We start from the raw sequence: 21541 nt of genomic DNA, 5'->3' as shown, positions 1-21541 counted from the left end.
TTTTATGCAATTTTTGCAAAGCTATATGTGGAAGGAAATCGTGACCTAGGACAAGCTGATGGCATAAAATGTAAGTACAACTCGTCCGGTTTCATATGCAAAAATAATTATTGCGCTAGCTTACGTGGTTCCAGTTCTACAGGGATTTAAAAATAGTTACGCAAAACGGAGCGTGCCTGCTCCAACTGGTTTTAAAGGGTTAAAAATGCAACCATTTTACTCTTATTGGGTGGCTGTAGCTCAGGTGGCAGAGCAGGTCAGCCACTAATCAGAAGGTCGGTGGTTCGATCCCAGGCTGCCTCCTGGCTGCATGCCAAATATCCTTGGGCAAGATACTAACCCCATGTTTGCCTACTGGTGGTGGTCAGAGGGCCCGGTGGCGCCAGTGTCCGGCAGCCTCGCCTCTGTCAGTGCGCCCCAGGGCAGCTGTGGCTACAATGTAGCTTGCCATCGCCAGTGTGTGAATGTGTGTGTGAATGGGTGAATGACTGAATGTAGTGTGAAGCGCTTTGGGGTCCTTAGGGACTAGAAAAGCGCTATACAAATGCAGGCCATTTACCATTTACCATTTATTATGGACTGAAGCTATTCATTAGCAGGTGCATAATTACTATGAATGGCATTTAGTTGCCTACAAGGTTACTAACTTTCTTGTTTGATATTAGCTAAGCTAATATGAGTCACAGAACTAGATGTCTGATCCCATATTCATCGTAGTTGGAATAGAAGCAATTGTTGTACCATTAATTTGAAAAGTCAGTGCTCCAGTTTTAGAGGGTGAATTTCTGTTTTGTTATAAGTAGAGTACTTAGCACTAATTACAATGTATCTGTGTTTGTTTGATACACCAGTAAATTCTACAAAGGCAAGCTTGTTTAAAAAGTTTGCTTGTTTGCTAATAAGACAGAGCTTCAAAAAAAAAAAAAAAGAGTCTTCAAAACAGAACTTTACAGACCAGTAGGCAATGACCATCCTTTATATACAGTCTATAATCTAATAATAAATTGCAAGTTAATGTAATGGATTAAAACTGAATGTCTTGTTAATCCCCCTTTTCATATGATTTTTAGTCCACAGGCTAAATACTGAAACTCTCTGCTTTTAAAGTGATATTTAAGAGAAAATGCATTTTCTCACCTCTCAAAAGCAATCCAGACTATCCAGCTGTCTACAGTAGCCACATAATGGCTCACATTTTCTCACACTCTACACCCACAAATACCCAAAGTTTTTACACTTGAAATCTAATTTGCTGTGTTTTCCACATGAACCTATAACAACTATCACAGTATGACTGTGTCTGAGTATCGGGCTGTGATGGCTGTGGAAACGTGGGTGACCTAGACCACAAAGTAAAGTGCCCGAGCGCCTCCTGCATTGAAAACACTTCTCTGACCCCACCATGCATGGTTTGCTTATGCAATTGTCCAACCTTGTTACCTTCAACATGAGATGATTCGATGTTACGCTGCACATCATGCACAGGCGTCGTCAGCCATGTGAAAAAAGAAAAATCGCCACCCCGTTTCACCCCAACCGCTTCTTTACAGCTTTTGCTGTCACTTCAATTCACAAGCAACAGGCTAAAGCGGCTCGAACAATAAACAAATAAACTTGCCAAATTCTGCTGCTCCCCATGCGTACCCCGTGCTGTACGCACGGAGCATGGGTGGCTTGTGTGGAATGCGCTGCCATTTCTAGGAATGTGGCTCGAGGCATCAGAGCTGACGCATTCGCATCGTATAGGTTAAAAGCGTATGGACGAGAGGCAAAGACAGTTTGTCAACACAACACAGGCCGTCTTTGTTGGCATGTCCTAGTGGAAGACATGGATATGAGCCGGGTGACGACAGAAAAGCAGACAAATGTGAAGTAATTCTCTTTAAAGCTACAAAAGCCAAAACCTTAAGTCACAATTCAGCCAGTATTGTCTTTTTTCTTCTCTCTGGCTTTATAAGTTTTTTTAACATTATGCACTCCATACTGTATATAAATGCCACTTGTTTTGCACATATTCAACTCTGTATATTTTATATATTTTATTATTATTATTATTATTATTATTATTATTATTATTATTTTATTTTTATTTTTTTTACTATTTAATTTGTAAAAATGTGTATACACACACACACACGTAGGAAAATATTTAGTATACACATCCAGAAATGCATACACTATTATATATTGTACATATATTTATTAGTTTCAGGTTGGCCATTCTTGTATTTTGCTCGTTTGTGTTGTTGTGTTTGCACATCTCTGTTGCTTGTGGGGCTCGCACACAAGAATTTCACTCGCATGTGCTGTGCCAGTGTGCCTGCACATGTGATGTGACAATAAAAGTGATTTGATTTGATTTAAGTTGTATATTCTTGACTTAATTGTCAAAAGAATTTATGGATGTAGGAGAAGGAAACAGCGAGTCCTTGAAGAGATAAAGTTGGTGGTGGTGAATACTCAGCATTGCCTGTTGTTCCTCGCTAAATTCAGCTTCAACTTTCCAGGCTTCACAAAGACTCTCTGTGGCCCTGAGAGTTAAATAGATATAATTTGTAATTCCTTGGCATGAAAACACTGTGAGTGCAGTTAGAGGTAGATATTGTCTGCTGCGCTCCTGTCCTTGTGTGAAGCAATATGTATGTGTGTGTATGTGTTGTATTTGGAAGGCTCTTATCTGCTCTGCCTCTTATTCCCACTGTATTTCTGGTCTGTTTAATCAACACTTGGCCCCGCTTGTGCTGGAGCACCTACGGCGAAAAACGCACTTTGCCGTTCTCTCTTCTTCCTCTCTCACTGATGCCGTTTTTAAAGCTCAGACTTCCTCACCCCGCTTTACAGCAGATAAAGGTGCTTTCGTGCCATCTGAAGTATCTGACTCTTTTAGTGCAGAATAATGTCCGCACCGCTGCGGAAAAAACCAAACGCACACAAAAAATTGCAAGGGTCTATAGGTCTGCCTGTAAGTGCAAAACAAAGCTGAAAATAGCTGGGCTCATTGCCATTCCAGACAGATAGGACTAGGCCCAGGGCAGCGTAGAGCAGAGAGAAACAGAACCAGTGTGGGGACAGAGCCAAGGTCGGCTCAGGATGCACACTCATCAAGAGGTCGATGATCTAGCCCAGGTGACCTCATGTTGACCTCAAGAGTTTTTTAGCCTGGAGGGGAAATGTGTGTGTGTGTGTGTGAGCATAAATTGCTCCAAGTGTCTGTGTCTGCGAGATTTTTTTCCCTTCTGTTTTCTCATGGAGAATACATTTGGCCTCGGTTACAGCTGGATGCAAACTAATCTGTTATTATGAGTTTTAATACTCATTCTTGAGGTCACAGTGTCACTGATATGTTTCACTGCAATAACACTGAATTGTACCCACAGATGTGGTGAAGAACAAATTGGATAAAACCAGGGAAGGGTAACTTACACTTTGTACGTCATGAAGGCCGTGAAGGATGAGCATGATTTAATGAGGCTCATGTCTGCCAAGTGTGAAAGCTGATATATATATATATAATAAAGTATACTGAAAAAAAGAGAAAGTTTTCATACACAAGGTCAGGCCATGCAATGTTTAGGCAAACTACAAATAGAGGAAGACCTACATCTCAGACTCTACAGCCTTCAGTTAAAGTTCTAAATGTTAAAGTTCACTACAAATAAGAAAAGGCTGAACTTGCTTAGAAAAGTTGCATAGCTAAGGTTTTCAAAGTTACAACACAACTTACCTCAAGACTTATGGAACATTGTCCTTTGGAGAGATGAGACCAGTGGAGATGTTTGGCTATAATGCACAGTACCATGTTAGGAGGAAGCCAAACACAGCATATCAAATACATACAATTACCTCATACTAACTGTCAAGCACGTTAGCAGAGAGGTGATGATTTGGGCTTGTTTTGCAACCACAGGAGCTGAGCACCTTGGGGTCGTTAAGTTGACTGTGAACTGCTCTGTACACCAAAATATTCTTAAGTCCATGAGCCCATCTGTCCATTAACTAAACCTTGGTCAAAGTTTTTTCATGCAACAGAGCAGTGATTCCAAACACATGAGGAAATCTATGGTAAAAATGGCTGATGAAGAAAAGCATCAAGCTGTCCCGTCAAAGTACAGACCGCTAAAGCTACGTTGTACATTGGGCCAAAATTCCTCCAGAATGGTGTGAAAAACTGATAAAAGATTATTTTGTTGTTGCTCCTGAAGATGTTTTTACCAGCTAGTAAAACATGGGTTGTCACAGGGCTTCATAAAATCTTGTGAAAACTTTTCTTTCACAGAACTACAGAACATGCCTATACAAGCTAGCTTGTAACTGGATGTTTTGCTAACTTGCTATTGACTTCTGATGGTATTTTTCAAAGCTTTACTACTAAGCTAATGTTAGCTTTTCAGCCTGGCAAGATAAGCTGCTTCAGAGCACTAGATAATGGAGGAGTGGTATACTAAATGGCTGATTAAAAAAAATGAATTTGCTGAACATTTAATGGAAAGTTTGTGACTGATGTTTGTTATTGATTGCTGACAAGTTAGGTGTTAGCTGCTGTTGTTTTGAGAGAGTAACCACACTGTCAGCAGTGCTGCTAGTCTGTAAGAGCTGGAATAAAATGATGTTAAATTTCTAATGTAAACATGTTTAGCTAAAAAGATACAGAACTGAAGTTACTTACTGTCACATAAGGGCTAGCCTATGCTAGTTTCTGTTACTCTGGGTAGTATCTTTTTCAGAATTTCTTTTATTTCCCATACGGTAAAAAAATATATTTTAAAATACATTTTGAAATATATTTCAAAATATACAAAAAATGGCCAAAAAATATATGTGCTAAAATACATTTTAAAATATATTTATATATTTAAAATGTATTTTAGCACATATATTTTTTGGCCATTTTTTGTATATTTTGAAATGTATTTCAAAATGTATTTTAAAATACATTTTGAAATATGTTTATGTATTTTGAAATGTTTTTTAGCACATATATTTTTTGGCCATTTTTTGTATATTTTGAAATATATTAATAAAATATATTTCAAAATACAATTTAAATTTATTTAAAATCATTCAAAAAAATATAAATTTAACCCTTCATATATTTCTAAGAAAACACATTCACATGTAACATCTGAAAGAAATCTTTATTTGATGTTTAAAACATACATATAGCATATCAATCAAGCAAGGAATATTCATTTTATAAGTTTATTCTCATTACATACTCAAACATTCTAAAAGAAACACACACACATATACATATATGTGTGTGTGTGTGTATATATATATATATATATATATATATATACACACACATATGTGTGTGTATGTGTATATGTGTGTGTGATTGTATGAACATAAGTCAGCATACTTAAAATGTAATTTCTTTTCCTTTTCCAGCAGTCTCAGTTCCCCCAGCTTTCACGGCAATCCTCAAAGCCCTTCTGGACACGCTGGGAAACCCCTTCCTTACCGCCACTGTAACAAACAAAAGTCACAGTTCTATTACTTTTATCAGAGTTAAAATAAAAATGTGATTTATGTTAGCTGGCTTCATTTAGCAAACAGATATTTCTGTTTATATAGATACAGATATTAATACAGATATATTTTACGCATAATTTTACCTCTTTTTTTTCCTAGATGGGAAGTCTATCCAGTTCACATTACAGTAATGCTAACACCCCTTTTGGTCGTCTCTCCTTACCTTCCAGCATTCATAAATCTGTTGACCTTCTTTGTCTGAGACCAACCACTACAATGCATCATCACCTATTTGTATTGGTAACTTACTTTACAACCTATTTTAATGGTTGCAAAGTAAGTTACTTGTGCTGTATGCAATTTTAGATACACAGAAAGTCTTCACTTACTATATATGGCTGTCATAGTGTCCTTATCAAGGGCAGTTCTTCACTCTGCGCCGATGTCCGTTTTGCTCTGTCCTCCTATAAAAAGCATGAACATTTGAGTGTTTGACTAGTTTTAGATTTCCAAAAATTTGATATTTGTACAACTAAACATTTGAACTACAATATATGCTATTGAGCGATACTTTTATGGGTAATTTTTGGTAAAGAAACTGGTGACAGAGTTGTAGGCTTTTTAAAGTACTATTAGCTAACCATTTGAACTGACTTTCAAAGCTGATTACCTTTTAAATTGCTGTGGATCAAAACCTCCAGTGGGAAGGCGGCCATTAGAAGAACACGCACCATTGAACCTGAAAATAACAAAAACAAACAAAAAACAGAACAATATATAAGAGTCCGGTAGGGTAATAAATCTCTTCTGAAGCAATATAGTTCATTTTGGGTGAAAAACAAAACATTCCTCTAAAATATATATACTGACATCAGCAATCAACATCATGATTGTAATTATTTCCTTTTTAGTACATCTACTGCTGTTTGCATGTGTCAAGCACTACGACTGTATCTATGCATATAAATTCACCATATATATCCAGCAAAAATGTTTTGTTATAGTCAAAAGGAAAACAAAGGCATTCAATCAGAGGTGAGAAATTAATTGGGAATATGAATTATAGGTGAACTATTCTTTACCTACTAGCAATCAAGCTTCTTTAACCAAGAAGCTTGAAATATTTGAATGTAAAATAAAATAACTAAATAAATAAATAAATAATAATAAAAATAACATGATGTAATTAAAATTCACAACTTACATTAAGGAAATCTGCATTTGTATCCACAGGCTAAAAGTAAAACAGTAAATGTGTTAATGATAGTACAGGTATTTGTAAAAAAAAAAAAAAAAAAAAAAAAAAAAAAAGAGGCAGTAACTGTGACGCTTCTAGTGGGATGCTAAATGCAGAGATTTATATTTACAGTATAATACTGCATGTACGGTTAACTGTGTTGTGAACTGTAACTGAATATTAGAGAATCTCAGAGAAATTAAATGTATTTATTTTTTGAATTTATCAATCATAAAACCGTCTGTTTTGAAGGCCTGTTACGATAGCGACTTTTTGTTGGTCGGTATATTGCCCCATAAACAATTGCGACAAGTTATGTCATTGTCATTTTAAGACCATTTTATGTCTTTGAATGTATAATCATAATATAACACCATAATAATGCAAGATCTACACACTTTCAATTGACAAACCAACATCTAATTCTTAAAGTATTTAGATCATTGAAATTAGGAATCAAAATATTAGATACCTTAAAAACTTGAATAAATAGTAAATTTTCTAACAAATAGAAAACAATGTTATTTAATGTTATTGTTTTGTTATCATTATATTTTATTTTTGTAAATATAATGGCGGATAAATTACATCATCAACAATTATTGAGGTCATGTACATGTATTGTGTGTTAAGTCGATATATCGATTATTGTGATAGGCCTACTGTTTTGGTATCATAACGAGCTTGTCAAACATGCATGACCACTAAACAATGTCTAAGCAGTAGTATTGGTCTGAATGACAACAAACATAACTAGTGTTTTGGAAAATCTGTTAGAAAACAGTTATTTCAATAATTATGATTAGCATGTGACACAGACACCGCATAAAAAACTACAACAACAAATACTTACTTTAGGAGGATGGGGGAGGGCAGCATGAGGTTGAGACTTTGACATCTGTAAAAAACAAATTCATGTATTACAAACAAGTCACTTAAAAATACATTAATGTGGCAGACTGTTCCCTGTTCAGATGCAGTGTATAAGCACAATCAGGGCTGTCACAACAATGGGGTGGGGCCAAGTGGCTGCAACCCTAGGTACAATGTGCAGGTATATATAATTACATATAATATATGTGAATAAAGCAAGAATCTGTTTAGGTTAGTCACTGTGCTGACTGATGCTTGCTAGGTTTATATGATTGCAAACTGCACAAAAACAAGAACAGCAACAACATTAATGACAATGACAAACAAAATTACTTACATTTATGTAAATCTCACATTAGGAAGATCTGCATTCGATTTCATGGGCTGAAATAAATAGGCAGAAACATTACTGCTAAAAAAATAAAAAACAAAAACTCTAAAAAGCCTAAAAATGACTTAAAAAGCAAGGAAATGTGGAACATTGTAATTAGCGAACATTAATAAAGCATAACTGTTCTTTGTTTCTAACCTTGGTAAGTACTCTGTAGCCAGAAGGAGAGGTAGGATTTCTGTGAAAGCCAAATTAAATGTGAATAGGCTTTGATAGTTATTGAGAAGGCAGAATAATAAGAAAAGGCAAAAGTACGTCACAATAAAATTAATTAAGTTACATATTTTGATTACCAAATTATGGAAGCGTGGAGCTGCCACCCAGGCAAAAGAAAAATAGAGCTGTATCACGTTATGACGTGAAATGTTTATTGTTCTAACATTATGCTTTTCATGTTTGTATAATATAATATCACGTTATTATAATATACATAATTGTCACGTTCGCACAATATTGTACGGACGTGATAATTATGTACATTTTTCGTACAATGTTGTTCAAACATGTTGTTCAAACATGATAGTATATTGTTAGAACGATAAACTTTTCACGTTATAACGTGATATACTTATATTTCTCTTTTGCCTGGGTGGCAGCTCTACGCTTCCGTTCCAAATACACGAGAATAAAGTAATATTATATGGGAAAAGGCACCTGCTAGCTTGATGATGGAGGCTTCTTAGACTGGCCACCCGCCTTGGCTTCTTGTCGCCACTCCACGAAATAAAGGTCCGTTTCCTCCATGCCGGCTAATTATTCATCCTCATTAAAATCTCGTATATGTTCAGTTGGCAGAATTGAGAATTTTACATCTTCCAACCACTTAATTAACGCGAACATAATCGGCTTGTTTCTTCCTGTCTCCTGTACCCGGCCGTTCCTCTCGCTGTCAGATTTCGCGCCTCAGAGACGTCGTTATTTTTCAAAAAAAAAAAAAAAAGAAGAAGAAAGAAAGAAACAGCAACAACTACTAAAGAGAGTTTTTGCACGTTCATTGCACATTTGTGGGAATGTTTAAATATTTAATTTTTATTAATTACTTTTCATTATATCTTTATTTTTTAAACCACCGTGGCAATGCGCATGCGCATACACTCCTGCACGCAAAGGGCTTTGAGTTGACGTAATGTCGCAATGCATTGTGGGAGCGCAGCACCATCTTGGCAGGTCACGAATCAAAACAAGATTGCTACGAACCATTCTGAAACGTAGCTCAAAAGAAAATGACGGTATAGAGACAGATTCTGTCCAGATGCAAAGAGACGGTACTTGATTGTTGAAATGTGGACCCGTATGAAATATAGCCGTGGAGTAGAAACCCTGAAGACCAAACCGCTATTGACTTAGCATGATCTACTCTCATACCTTGTCTGTGGAGTCAGAGCATACACGGCGCACCAATTTCGCAATTATAAATCTCTGGAGGCGCACATCCAATTCACCAAGGACTGGGTACAAGATTTGGCTATTTTTAAGCCTCCACGTTGTGAGTACGCCGTCATTCAAGCAAAGGTAAGTCAGCTTGAGTACTGCGAGTAAAATGCGTTTGATTCCCCCCAACATTCAAATTAGTGCTAGCAAAAATTCATTCGTGAGGGGGAAATTACAGTGAGAACATGTAGAGGCTCTGTTAGAGGGATAACATAGTGAGTTCAGTGCATTGATGTGACATTGTCCTGAAGGATTTAGTTATTCTTTATGGTTAAAGAAATTGCCCTAATTAATTCATATTTATTATAAATAATCCTAATTACACATCTTGCTTCCTTGTTTGTGTCTTGTGTCACTAAAAATACATTCTGTTTTAGTTTTATACATTGATTAATGACCTGCAGAATCTGCTTGTCATATTAGGTGTCCATAGTTGTCACTTAAAGTCGAACTTTATGTTTTCTCCCGCTTGAAAGTGATTACATCCTTGCATTACATACTTTAGGTTCATTTTTTGCTGATAGGTTTCTAAAAAGAAACATGCAGATTTAGAATATAACATGCAGAGTTCTATAGATGGATACATAAAAACACTTTATTTGTTACATTTATGATAAATGGATTTGAAAGTAAATAAAACACATTTGTGTCGGACTTGGCTTATTAAAGTTCTTGTCTTTAAATGAACTTTGTCTGTGTGTGTTTTAGGTCCTGCACTCTTAAAGACTGAATTGCAGCATTGCAGCCACAGGTCATTGTGAGCATCACAGGGAAGGTTGAAGCCGCCCACTGCAGCTGTATGGCTAGAGTCGTGGAGACTTGCAGCCATGTCACTGCTCTTCTGTTTAATGTAGAAGCAACAGTGAGGATCTGTGGCACAAGGACTGTTACAGATGAACCTGCATACTGGGTTTTGCTGGGTAATATGACCAAGATACAGCCAGAGGTTGGCCATAAGATAGACTTCTCCTCTTCAGCTGCCCAAAAAAAAGGTTCTTGATCAAAACATAAACAGACCATTCGTTGTGACAGGTAAAAGAAGCCATCCTCAAAAAAGAAAAGTTCCACCTGCTACTGTGGAGGAGTTGGATCAACTGATGGGACAATATTTTTCCAAGCATAGTTCTGTTCTGAATAACCCATAATGTTTTAATTTAGGGGCCATGTAAATACTTTGCATTTACTGAATATGTACTTACTAAATACCACTGTTCAAAAGTTGAATAAAGAAACAAAGAAATGTTTGCCTATTTTTAATTAAAAGCACTTTGTCGAACATCACATCAGTTACAATGTAGAAAAAATGTTATGTATAGTTTACAAATGACAAAATGTTCACATAAAATCATGACAGCATTTGTATAATATCACCCACTACTAGCATTCTGTAATTTACTGTGTCTTTTGAAAACTTATCACTACATAAACAGCACAAGACTTAAAAGTATTTAACAAGAGCATTTTTCCCTGGTTTTACTACCACACTGGGGCACATGTTCACCAAAACGCAGCAAACCTTTGCCATCTTATCCAGGAAGGTCACCTTTTTACCCTCACATGGAAGAAGTAATCTGATTGGCATGGTGGTATGTAGCATGTAGTTTGAAGCAGGGATTTCGTAGTGCCCCATGTGTAGTGTTGGAACCCAGTCAGGATTTGTTTCATTCATTTCATAGGCTGGTTTGTTGCAATAATGCCAAATAATTAGCAACTCTATAAATAGAAGGTAGTTCTGCATGTTTGTTCTAAGTTTGTGCTATTGAAAATAAAATTAACAGGCTATAAATAATAATATGAACTTATTTAGAACTTACCTGAATGAAAATACTGGAGCACACCAACAGATATCTGTGGCTGGTAGAGAACTGAATATCAGCTCGTCTCGCAGCTGCTATCCAGGCTAGACGCCTTCTTTTGGTAACATCCAACACATAAGCTCCCTCATGATGTTTCCAGGTGAGGAAACAATGAAAAGAGAGCCTGTTTTCAAGCTTATTCCTTTGTCGGTAGTGCAATCTAACATTACAACCGACCACATAGCAAGCATTTGTTTGGCCTGCTAATATGGCGCCTTGACCAAAAATCCTGGCTACGCCCCATCCCGTAAGATCACGCTCCAGAGCCCTATTAACGTACGGATCTAGAAAGAAGACGCTGCATTTTTAACTCTGAGGGAGATGGAGAATGAGCCTATTTCCAAAACAGTGGAGTGTGTTCCTTTAAGTACTAAATTGTATATATTGTCAAAAACTAAAGTGTACATAGCAGTTGTTGTATCTTGTTTACTGTATCACTGACAGATAATTTCAAAGTCAATGAACGCTACATTATAGTGAGATATTGTGTAATGTGAAATACTGTAAGCAAATGAATAAACAACCTAATTCGTGATAGACCTTTGACTCTGTTTTGTTTGAATCCAACTGTTTTTTGCAGATGTGCATAAAACATGTTACTTTTAGTATTGTTATCATTATCATCATTATTGCACTAAATATATTTTAAATAAAGGATACTTTGATATACATTCTACTGTAAGGTTGGAAATGTATTTTCTTCACCCTAAAATATGTTTTGAAATGTATTTTGGTTTGAAAGAAATATATTTTCAATTTCAAAAATATATTTTTTTGGAGCATCACAAATACAAAATATATTTACCATATATTTGAAATATATTTTGGCCAGGAAAAATGTATTTTTTTACCGTATGGGTTGTCTTAAAAATTTGAAATGTCTAGAAGTTTGTGCTCCAAACTCTGTGTTATAGCAGTAATTACTAGAAATGTTTATTATTTTATGAAAATTGAACAGCCGTTACATTGCGACCAAGAAAAAAATAACGGTTTTGGGGGGTATTTGCCAATGGAAAAGCACCCATATCACCCAACCCTGTATCCAACGAATATTTTCCTGCTTCAGCTCAGCTACTTGTATCAATTTTAAGTTCACTGAATCTGTCTTCTAAAGTAATGGTTAACTGTAATCTCTCCTTTGTTTTTTGGTGATTAGAGACAGCTCTTTGCTAGCCACGAGCCTGGTTGATCACCTACTGCAGTTCATGTTAATTACCTACAGCTGAGTAAATGTGCGGCCACAGAGCATCTGTCGTTAACGAGCGGGCCGCAGCTTAATTAGAATCCTGCGACTTTAAAATAGCACTCTGAAATTGTGATTTTTGATTCAGTAGCGGTAATTATTCAGTTCATTTGAGCCTCCTGACATGAGATGTCTTTCCATGGCAAAGCCATTTAGAGCTGTCACAGTAAGAAAAGCACAAATGCTAATGTCATTAACGGTGGCTCCATTCCAAATGACACTCACGCATTACAAACGGCACCTGGGCACTGTAACTGAAGCAGCCATATGCAATCCATGCATGATTTCTTTTGCTGCTCACACTTGTGTGTTTCTGCATTTTAAATCATCTTTAAAATGATTTGACGGTCAAAGCACTAAACTATTAACTTTACTTAATACCAAGTACTTCAACCAATTTTCTTACCACTAGTTGATTGCAAGCTGTATTTAATATGTTTTGGTCCTGATCCTTATTTAACAAAGCCGGATAGCGACAATGGACCTGTTGGTCAACAGATAAGCTGCGACCTGCCTTAATTACGCCGCGATAACTCCTGAGGGGGAACGTGTTAATGAATCACTTTAGTGCACGTTAAGCTGCTTACTGAGCAGGAGTTACAAAACAACTGAGAAATGTGCGTGCATTACTCAAACATAAAATAATGTGTCGAGCAAAAGGAAACAAAAAAGCTCCAGCTTTCGTGCTCGAGCCTGCTTTCAGCCTTGCACTGCATTCATTATAAAGTCAATGCCGCTTCAGAATGCCAATTAACAAATGTACACATGTTGACATCTTGATGCACTTCCCAGATAAAATACACTCCCCCCCATGGTAGTTTACCTGGCAGTATAAGCAGCAGTACTGTATATGCAGAGCGACCCTTTGATTTAATCTGCAGCCAGATTGATTGAACATAGCCCGAGGTCTGTGCCTGGCCCCTGGATAAACAGATCTAGTGTATGTTATGTTTAATTCAGAGTCCTTCCACTGGAATGGAACCAAACTGATCAGGACTTGTTTACACTCTCCGGCCTCGGCAAGCCCTGGCCTACTTTTAACAACTTCCGTGCACTTTAAATGGAGTTAAGTGCATGTTTTCATGCGTGTGTTTTTGTGACTGACTCCGTGCTGCATGTGTGTGCACAACAAATTAGCTTTGCATGTATAATGCAAGACCCCTCAGCTGTAGAACCGTGTATATATATCGTCAGGGCTTGGGGGAAGCGCGATATGATGCGCCGGCTGGCCTGGATGTGTGTGGAGACTGGTTGCATTTCCTCGTCTGCATGGAAGACGTACGAACAGCCTCACTGAATGACCACTTTGGACTATGAGATCACTCGCTCGACTTAGATGATTCGATGACTTAGAAAATGAGCGTGTGCACATCGCAAATGTAGAGGACATCAGGTTTTTTTCCTTTATAAAACTGAGGCAGAGTTGCTGTATGTCAAAAGTACAATTATATAACCAAATGCATCCATACATACATGCTGGAGTCAAATCAGCCGCCCATCTGTCTCTTAGAACACGCTCCTCTATCAGTCGAGCGGTGACTTCACACACACAGCCATTTAAGCACAGATTTAATGTGTAGACTTCTGGACACAATCTCTGGAGGTGTGTGTTTCTGTGTGTTAGTGTGTCCCTGACAGCTCTCTGTACTAACAGCCCCTGTAGCAGAGCAGATACCAGCCAAAGATTAGGATGTAATTACACGCCACTTTCTGCTCCATCTCTCTGCCTGAGAAAGGAAGAGAAAGAAGTGAGGAGTGAGAGAGAGGCGGGGGTTGGGGGCGGGGGGCTGAGGTGGAGATAGGGCCGGGCTGTGAGTATCTGGATGTGCATGTACACCCCCTCCCCGCCCCAATCTTGCTCACACTGCCAATAAAACTTGAAACAACCCCCCCTCCTCCCACCCCCCAAAAAAGATTAAAACCTTTTACCCTCCTTACCTTGCTCAAAACGCGCCAAATGTTTTGACTCAAGATTTACCCCGCTGTGCTTTCATTGGCCGTCTGTCGCCATGGCAACAAAAGGAACAACCGGCGTCCCGTTCTGCACATGCGGAGGGGGTGTGCATGCCACACTTGTGCCCTAAGCGTCAGACATTAGGATAATCCCCCTCTCTCATTTAAATGTAAAGTCAGCAAAAGAAAAATTCGCTCTAGCAAATGTGTAATATATGTATGAGCGCGTGAGGAGGGGTGCGTGTGTGTGTGTGTGTGTGTGGGAGGGGGGGCTTTTTTGCTCCCTGACTGTGTCCCAAGTGCACACAAGGAAGATAATTTGCTGGAGGAAAAGAAAAAAACTTTAATGCCATCACATTTTTCCTTCTACTCCCCCAATCCCACTACACTTTAATATTCACCTGCTTTGTTTCTGTTTTGCTTCGACTAACTGTCTGCCCCCCCCCCCCCCCCTCCCCCCCAATTTCCTGTAGTGACATTTTTAGGTCAGCCCTCAGTCACTTTCATCATTATTAGGAATGCATGCACGGTGCACACTGAAACTGTTGGGATGCGGTAGCGGGATGAAGGATGAGTCTCCGAGGGGACTATAGGCCAAGTGCCGGTCTCCTCCCACCCCCTGCACTCCCATGTGTTTCTTTTAGGTCTCTTTTTGAAGATGGGGGAACGCTGGCGTTAGACGAGGCAGTTGTCACAAATACACTTGGGCATCTTGCAGAGCCTTACCCTAGCCAGCCGCGATCTGTCCATGATTTTTTTGCGATATAGGTGCAGTAAGCAGTGAGCACTTCCTCAGTCAGGAGAGACGTGGACACGAGTGAGTTTTAATGCTGCTTTGGAGAAAGAGGCAGACAGTGTGTGTGTGAGAGAAACAGAGGGAGAGAGGGGAGGAAAAAGGAGAGAGAATGAGGAGTTCCACATTTGTGCAGGATCAAAAGCTTTCAGGGGATTTTGGAGCTCGGAGCTGGTATCTGTGTATGTTGGTGGGGGGGAGCTTTGACACAGATGTGAATATAGAAAAACAAAAACACACCCCTCCCATGTACACTCACGCATACACAGAAAACATTAAAAAATGAGATACACGTAATCATTTACAGCCAGCGGGCACGCACATCAGCATCCCTCCTATTTATTACACACACACACACCTCTCTATCGCTCACAGATATCCTCTGTCATCCACGAACAGACAGAAAAACAAATAGACTGAACTGAGTCACACTTACAGAATGTTGAAATTACAGCTGGATTAGCCTTTCAATTGCCCAGAAAATAAACATTACATTATACAGAGCTACAGACACACTTACTTGCTCATGTGTACTTTGAGTTGTTCAGTAACCTCACGGCTCTGTCCTTTCACATTTAAAATGAATTTATCCCTCATTTGAACCGTCTGCTTCTCTAACATAGATATATTGTGTAAGTGAAGGGCCAGATTTTGCAACCATGTGACATTTCACTGTTAGCTATCAAACTGGTTAAACTTGCAAGCTGGGCAGGGTGGTGGTGGTGCTGTCACTGCCCAGCAAGAAGGTTACTGGTTTGAACCCCGACTGGGACCTCGCTGTGTGGGGTTTTCATGTTCTCCCTGTGACTGTGTGGTGTTCTTGGAAACTCCTGCTTCCTCCCAAAGATATGCTATTAGCTTAGTTCAGGTTCTAAACTGGTCATGGATGTGAGGTAGATAAAATGGGTGAGTTGTTGATACTTATGAGCAGTCAGTCATGATGTATGGGATGATGCATCAGTTTGAATATTCTGAACACATTTTAATGACCAGTGAGTTTTACTTTCCATCACTGATTAGTTAAAACACAACTTTCAGCTTTTCCTGTGCATGTTTGATTTCCAAATACTTAAAGCATAGAAAGAAAGTATTGATTCTATCGCAATAGTATCAATCTGCCTACCTTTATTGTACTCTAAAGTACTTTGGTAGCCAGTAAGACTAGAAACGTGCTGTATAAATGTGACTAAATTGGTTGTATATTACTTAGGCTATGCTGTCTGGAGGTTTTTGCCAAATTGGTCCTGGGCGAGGTATTAGATGAAAAGTGATTCAGGTGACGCCTGCGAGAGGTAAACTAAGGGGGACAGTCTAGCCTGCCTGGGATAGGGTTACTAGGGCTACGTCCACACTAGCTCAAATAGATTTGAAAACTAGTGTTTTCAGTCGTTTTTACAGAGTTGTGCGTCCACATTGAAACGGCCGAAAATGCTTACGTTCCAGTACTGCGCATGCGTGAAACGCAAGAAGATGAAACCTCGCGGCAAAATGTTGAGGAAAAGCACCGAGTTTTTTAAATGGACCAACAATGAGGTGGAGTTGTTGCTGCGAGTAACACAAAAGTACAAAGTTGCAAAAGTGAGTGAGAATTAAAGAATTGGAAAAAAAAAGCTATCTGGAGCATGTACAGACTGATATTAATCTTTAATGCGCTGTCAGAATTGAGAGCAAACAAAACAACTGCTGTATAATGCTCTCCGGTATGCTCTCATGGTCACATGACTGCATCACATGACTAAAATGCATCATCGTTTCCGAAAGTCTCCGTTTTCGCTGTCCACACTGCGACGCGAAAGTACCGTCTTCAAATGTATGTGTTTTCGAGAGCGTTTTCAAAACGCTCGTTTTTCTTTGGGGAAAATGCCGTCTCAGTGTGGACAGGAGGCCAAAAACGATGCCTTTTCAAACAAAAACGCATTAGTGTGGACGTAGCCTAGGGCTCCACCCTGGAGCCAGGCCTGGGTAGGGTGCTTAAGGGAGAGCCCATGGGGCCTTGCTTAGCCAACACGTTATCACTCCCAAAGCATAAAGTTTTACCCTAGGTGACAAATCATTGGTATATTATGCTTCTGGCCACCCAAGATGTCCCTATATTACGAGTTCGGAAAAATGAGGAAACATGAGAACCGTTTTTAATGAATCTACACACGTACGTTCATTTTACTTAAATCGCTTTGGAAAACACTATCTAACATGATTAATATGGTGGTTAAGGTTAGCGTTAATGCTAGCGTTAGGGCTGGAATACACGGCTGGAACGTGTGTTACCGTGGGAGCATCATTCTGTTCGGTTTCATCCACAGTCTGGCGCGTAGCATAAGAACGCGGAAGGTCACCTTTCGCTTTCCCATGGACAACTCGAGACGTGACAAACTGTCGGTATATTATGCGTTGGGAGTGAGAACGGGCTGGCTGGGCACAAACACCTGCAGGAGGCACCATGGGGGCCGGGTACAGTGCGTGTTGTTCAAGGCCAGAGGTCCTTGCAGTCTGATCACTAGTTATCGTGGCTGGAAGAGTAAATATGATTAAAAAACTATTTTAACAAATGTATTTGAAAACCAAGGCTTATTTCATAATTATACATGCTATAAGTAATATATGTTGATCATGTTTAAGTAGCCTGTTTTTGTCTGTATAAATGAAAGAGGTCAGCGGCCCCCGCATTAACCAGCCACCCCTGATGCAGTCTGTAAAATGGGTTTGTTTTCCACACAGAGCCACTTGTGTTAAAAGTGATTCATATGCACACATGTTCAGACACCAGTCACTTCCACACACAAACACACAGCCCCACCACGCTGACAGCATATTAAATTCATGAGTGGATTACCCAAGAGTTTCCAAATCATAGCAAAATCATGGATGGATTAATTCCATGTGACATCAGCTCGTCTGCGGCTCCTAAGCCATATTTATTTGACGATCAAAAAGCTTAACCTGGCCGGTTAATCCCATCCTAATATTCCAGTAATCTGTCCCCAATCCAAACTATAACAGAATCAGCTTCAGCTGTTTGTTATTTGTCTTTGACTTTTTTCTTTTTTTTAACATTTTCCTTTCCTGCTTCAGATTTTGCACGCAAAGAAAGTTTTGAACAGAACACCTGTTTGTGTTTCTGTCTCTGAGCACGTGCATTCCCCCCCCTCCCCCGTAAATATTCCCCCATGTCCAGGCAGGGTGACTCAAATTCTATCAGATTCAGACACATTGTATCACACACAAACAAACACTCTCACCACTGCGACCTGATTGAAGCCACATACATAAACAGAGGATTAGAGACTTATCATCAAGTCCCTGGAGTTTGGATGTTAGCGAGGTTATGCTTCCTGGTAAGGTTCTTATGTTTTACTATAAGCAGACCATGTCCCAATGTTATTCATTCTGCTCTTTAAAGAGCACTTTACTTGATGAAAAAAACAAAACAAAAGTGCATACAACCTCCTGCTGTACTTGTTTGTTCGGGGCAGATCAAATGCCATAATCAGATCGACATTCTCCACTGAAGATAGAAATGGGAACGAGGGCGGGGTCTGTGAAGGGGATGATGATGGTTACTATGATAAGGGTTTAGCTTCGGGAGAGACCAGTAAAGCAAGAGGAAAGGATATGAGAAGAGAAGGAGTGGAGCGGCGGGTGGAGATGATGGAAGGGGGCAGCAGAGCTTTACACTTGGGTGCAAATGATTTTTGAGTGGTGGGGGAGAGTCTTGGAGTGACGAATAAGTCTGCTGGTGTTGGTCTTTTTATTAAAAATCATTCATCAGCGTGTCACTGTCTCTCGTATGATGGATATGCGGCGCTTTGATTGAGCACATATTTATTGGGAAATTGATCAGTACCACAGTCAGTTTTGTCTTTGGGAAACGCTTAGACTGAATACTGATGACACAGTTTAGTAGCATCCTTCACCCGGGTCGTCCATGACGGTGCTCTCGAAATAAAGTGGAAAACAGAGTGTTGCAATTTAGCACAAGGAAAGGAGGGAGGGTTTAATGCAGAAAAGTATAACCAATTATACAAAAAAGTGTGGATCCTGTGGCTAAAAGACAAATTTTAGCTACTTAGTTGCTTAATGTATTTTTCTTAATGTGCCAGTAGGTTTTCATTTGGTGATGGGTCTGGACTTCAGACCTATCCCTTTAGCAACTGGACTCTGGTACTGCAGTTCTGTGCTGTCATGATACATACAGGTTATGTTTTTGCAGCATAATTATTAGCCACGCTCTTCGGTCAGCTCCGCTACTCTCCAGCACATCTATTCAGCCAATCACATGGCAACAACTCAAAGCATTTAGGCATGCAAAAGAGGGTTGTCAAAAAAATCGATACTCTGATATTAATCGATAATAAGATTAATTTCGTAAAAAGATAGTCCTTTGCAACAACATTGTGGCGTCTTTACCCGCTTGAGGTGACACATAATTTCACACAGCACGACTGCAAACGGAGAGGTGCACAGCTTTGCTAATGCTAACGCTAACAATGTTCATAATGCTGAGCAACACTTTAAGAGGTATTTCAGAGTTCAATGAAGCTCTCATTTTAACAGCACTTAAGTATTAAACTGTTCTCAAATGTTAACCTGACTGGTACAAGCCTTAAAGTCAGCCTAAAAGTCAGCTGTTTAACATAGCTACATTAGCTACATTGTTTGTAGCTAACTTCCATCCATCCATCCATCCATCCATCCATTTTCATCCGCTTTGTCCGGGGCCGGGTCGCGGGGGCAGCAGCCTAAGCAAAGAGGCCCAGACCTCCCTCTCCCCAGCCACCTCCTCCAGCTTATCCGGGGGAATACCAAGGCGTTCCCAGGCCAGCCGAGAGATATAATCTCTCCAGCGTGTCCTGGGTCTGCCCCGGGGCCTCCTCCCTGTAGCTAACTTAACTTTCTTTATTTTTTATAGCTGTTGTAAATATATAAATTCCTGCACTATCTAACATTGTAATCTATCTAACTATCCATATGTCTATCTATCTACTGCTCATTTAAAAATCTATTTAAAAATCAGAGGCCAGGTTTTCAGAAAATTTCAGTAGGATGTTCAACATACATTTATACAGTTATGAACAGCCGAAGATAAAGACCCAAAGGTTGTTTGTAGATTTCACTGAGACCTTTGAGGGACACTTTTACATTATTTATTTATTAATCTATTGACTTTATGACATTTTTATTGGTCTTTGTAATGTTAATACACCTTATATGCTGTTTCTTTCTGTTTGAACTGCCCTTAGAGAGAGCAGGGAGCATTTAATAAAGAAACTCACTTTCTTGTGTAATCCTTTTGTAATCCCAGAAAGCATTGTGCTTGTCCACTACATAACAGAAAGCAGACTCAACACACACCCAGGTGAGGATAGATATTAAACATGCCATTACATGAAAGTAGCTCAGCAGCCCATGCTTAAGCTTAAAAGCATCAGAGGCCATCATATTGCACCTCTTTAAACATACGCTGCATATTGTTCTTATAGTACAGAGATCCCAAAGCTCCACACTTGGGTGTTGTGATTAAAAACTTGGCCGACCCCATGACAACCCCATCTGCCGACGTGAGATGGAAATAAAAACAGTGGAAAAGCTTGCTATGGACAAACATATTACGTTTTAGATGCAAACCCTGGTTTACAGCAATTTAGTTTTTATATTTACACCAGTTCACCACAATAGTCCTGTGAATCAAATGAGGGTCTGTTAAAAACATCAAAGATTTCTAAAGACCACCTTCCCAAAAGTAAGAAAAACATAACAAAAAAATATTTCCCACAGTAAAACACTTGAGTTTGCTTCTGTCATGTAATGGGATCATGTTGTGGTGTAATGTGCTGATACACAGAGTAGCTTTCAAAGTTGCTGTCAATTTGCTCCTTTTTTTGACAGTCACAATGGAAAAGTATGACTCACATAAATAGGTGGTGAGGAAACAAAAAGAAGAGAAGTGATTGCCTGTTCTGACAGAGAGGGATATTGACTGGCAGCCAGTATCCAGAGTAAAGCAGGGTCAGCTTGTATAAGCTGCAGGCTGTCGTTTTCTCATAGATCTTTGTCTTGTAAAACTGGATCCGCAGAGAAAGAGTCCACAATCCAAAGGTTCCCATGTTGTGGGCTCTCTGCGAAAGTCTTCTGCAAACATGTGACAACCGAGTCAAATGCTGGGTTGAAACGGATCTCTTGACATAGAGGAGAGGCTTCCAGAGTTTAACTAAAGACTCTTTTTTTTTCTCTCTAGAAATTCCCATTTTCTGTTTTTCAGTGATGCAGTTGTTAAACTAATCAAATATAT

At 39.1% G+C, this 21541-nt stretch overlaps 1 protein-coding gene and 1 long non-coding RNA gene across 2 annotated transcripts in view; one reads left to right on the top strand and one right to left on the bottom strand.

The window, feature by feature from the left end:
• Positions 1-21541, top strand: part of LOC308385240 (transcription factor E2F3-like) — an 86537-nt gene that overhangs the window by 61511 nt on the left and 3485 nt on the right. The window lies entirely within an intron of this gene.
• LOC308385237 lies at positions 5003-8863 on the bottom strand. The gene is made up of 8 exons (XR_013969479.1): positions 8631-8863; positions 8115-8154; positions 7923-7969; positions 7566-7610; positions 6680-6709; positions 6146-6214; positions 5865-5939; positions 5003-5469 (listed from the first exon to the last, which is right to left on the bottom strand). It is a non-coding gene; the product is annotated as an uncharacterized lncRNA (long non-coding RNA).

The sequence above is a fragment of the Rhamphochromis sp. 'chilingali' genome, assembly GCF_963969265.1.
Source record: "Rhamphochromis sp. 'chilingali' genome assembly, chromosome: 17".
Lineage (NCBI taxonomy): Eukaryota > Metazoa > Chordata > Actinopteri > Cichliformes > Cichlidae > Rhamphochromis > Rhamphochromis sp. 'chilingali'.
The sequence above is the reverse complement of the archived record's forward strand: the minus strand, read 5'-3'. Positions and strand labels throughout refer to the sequence as shown.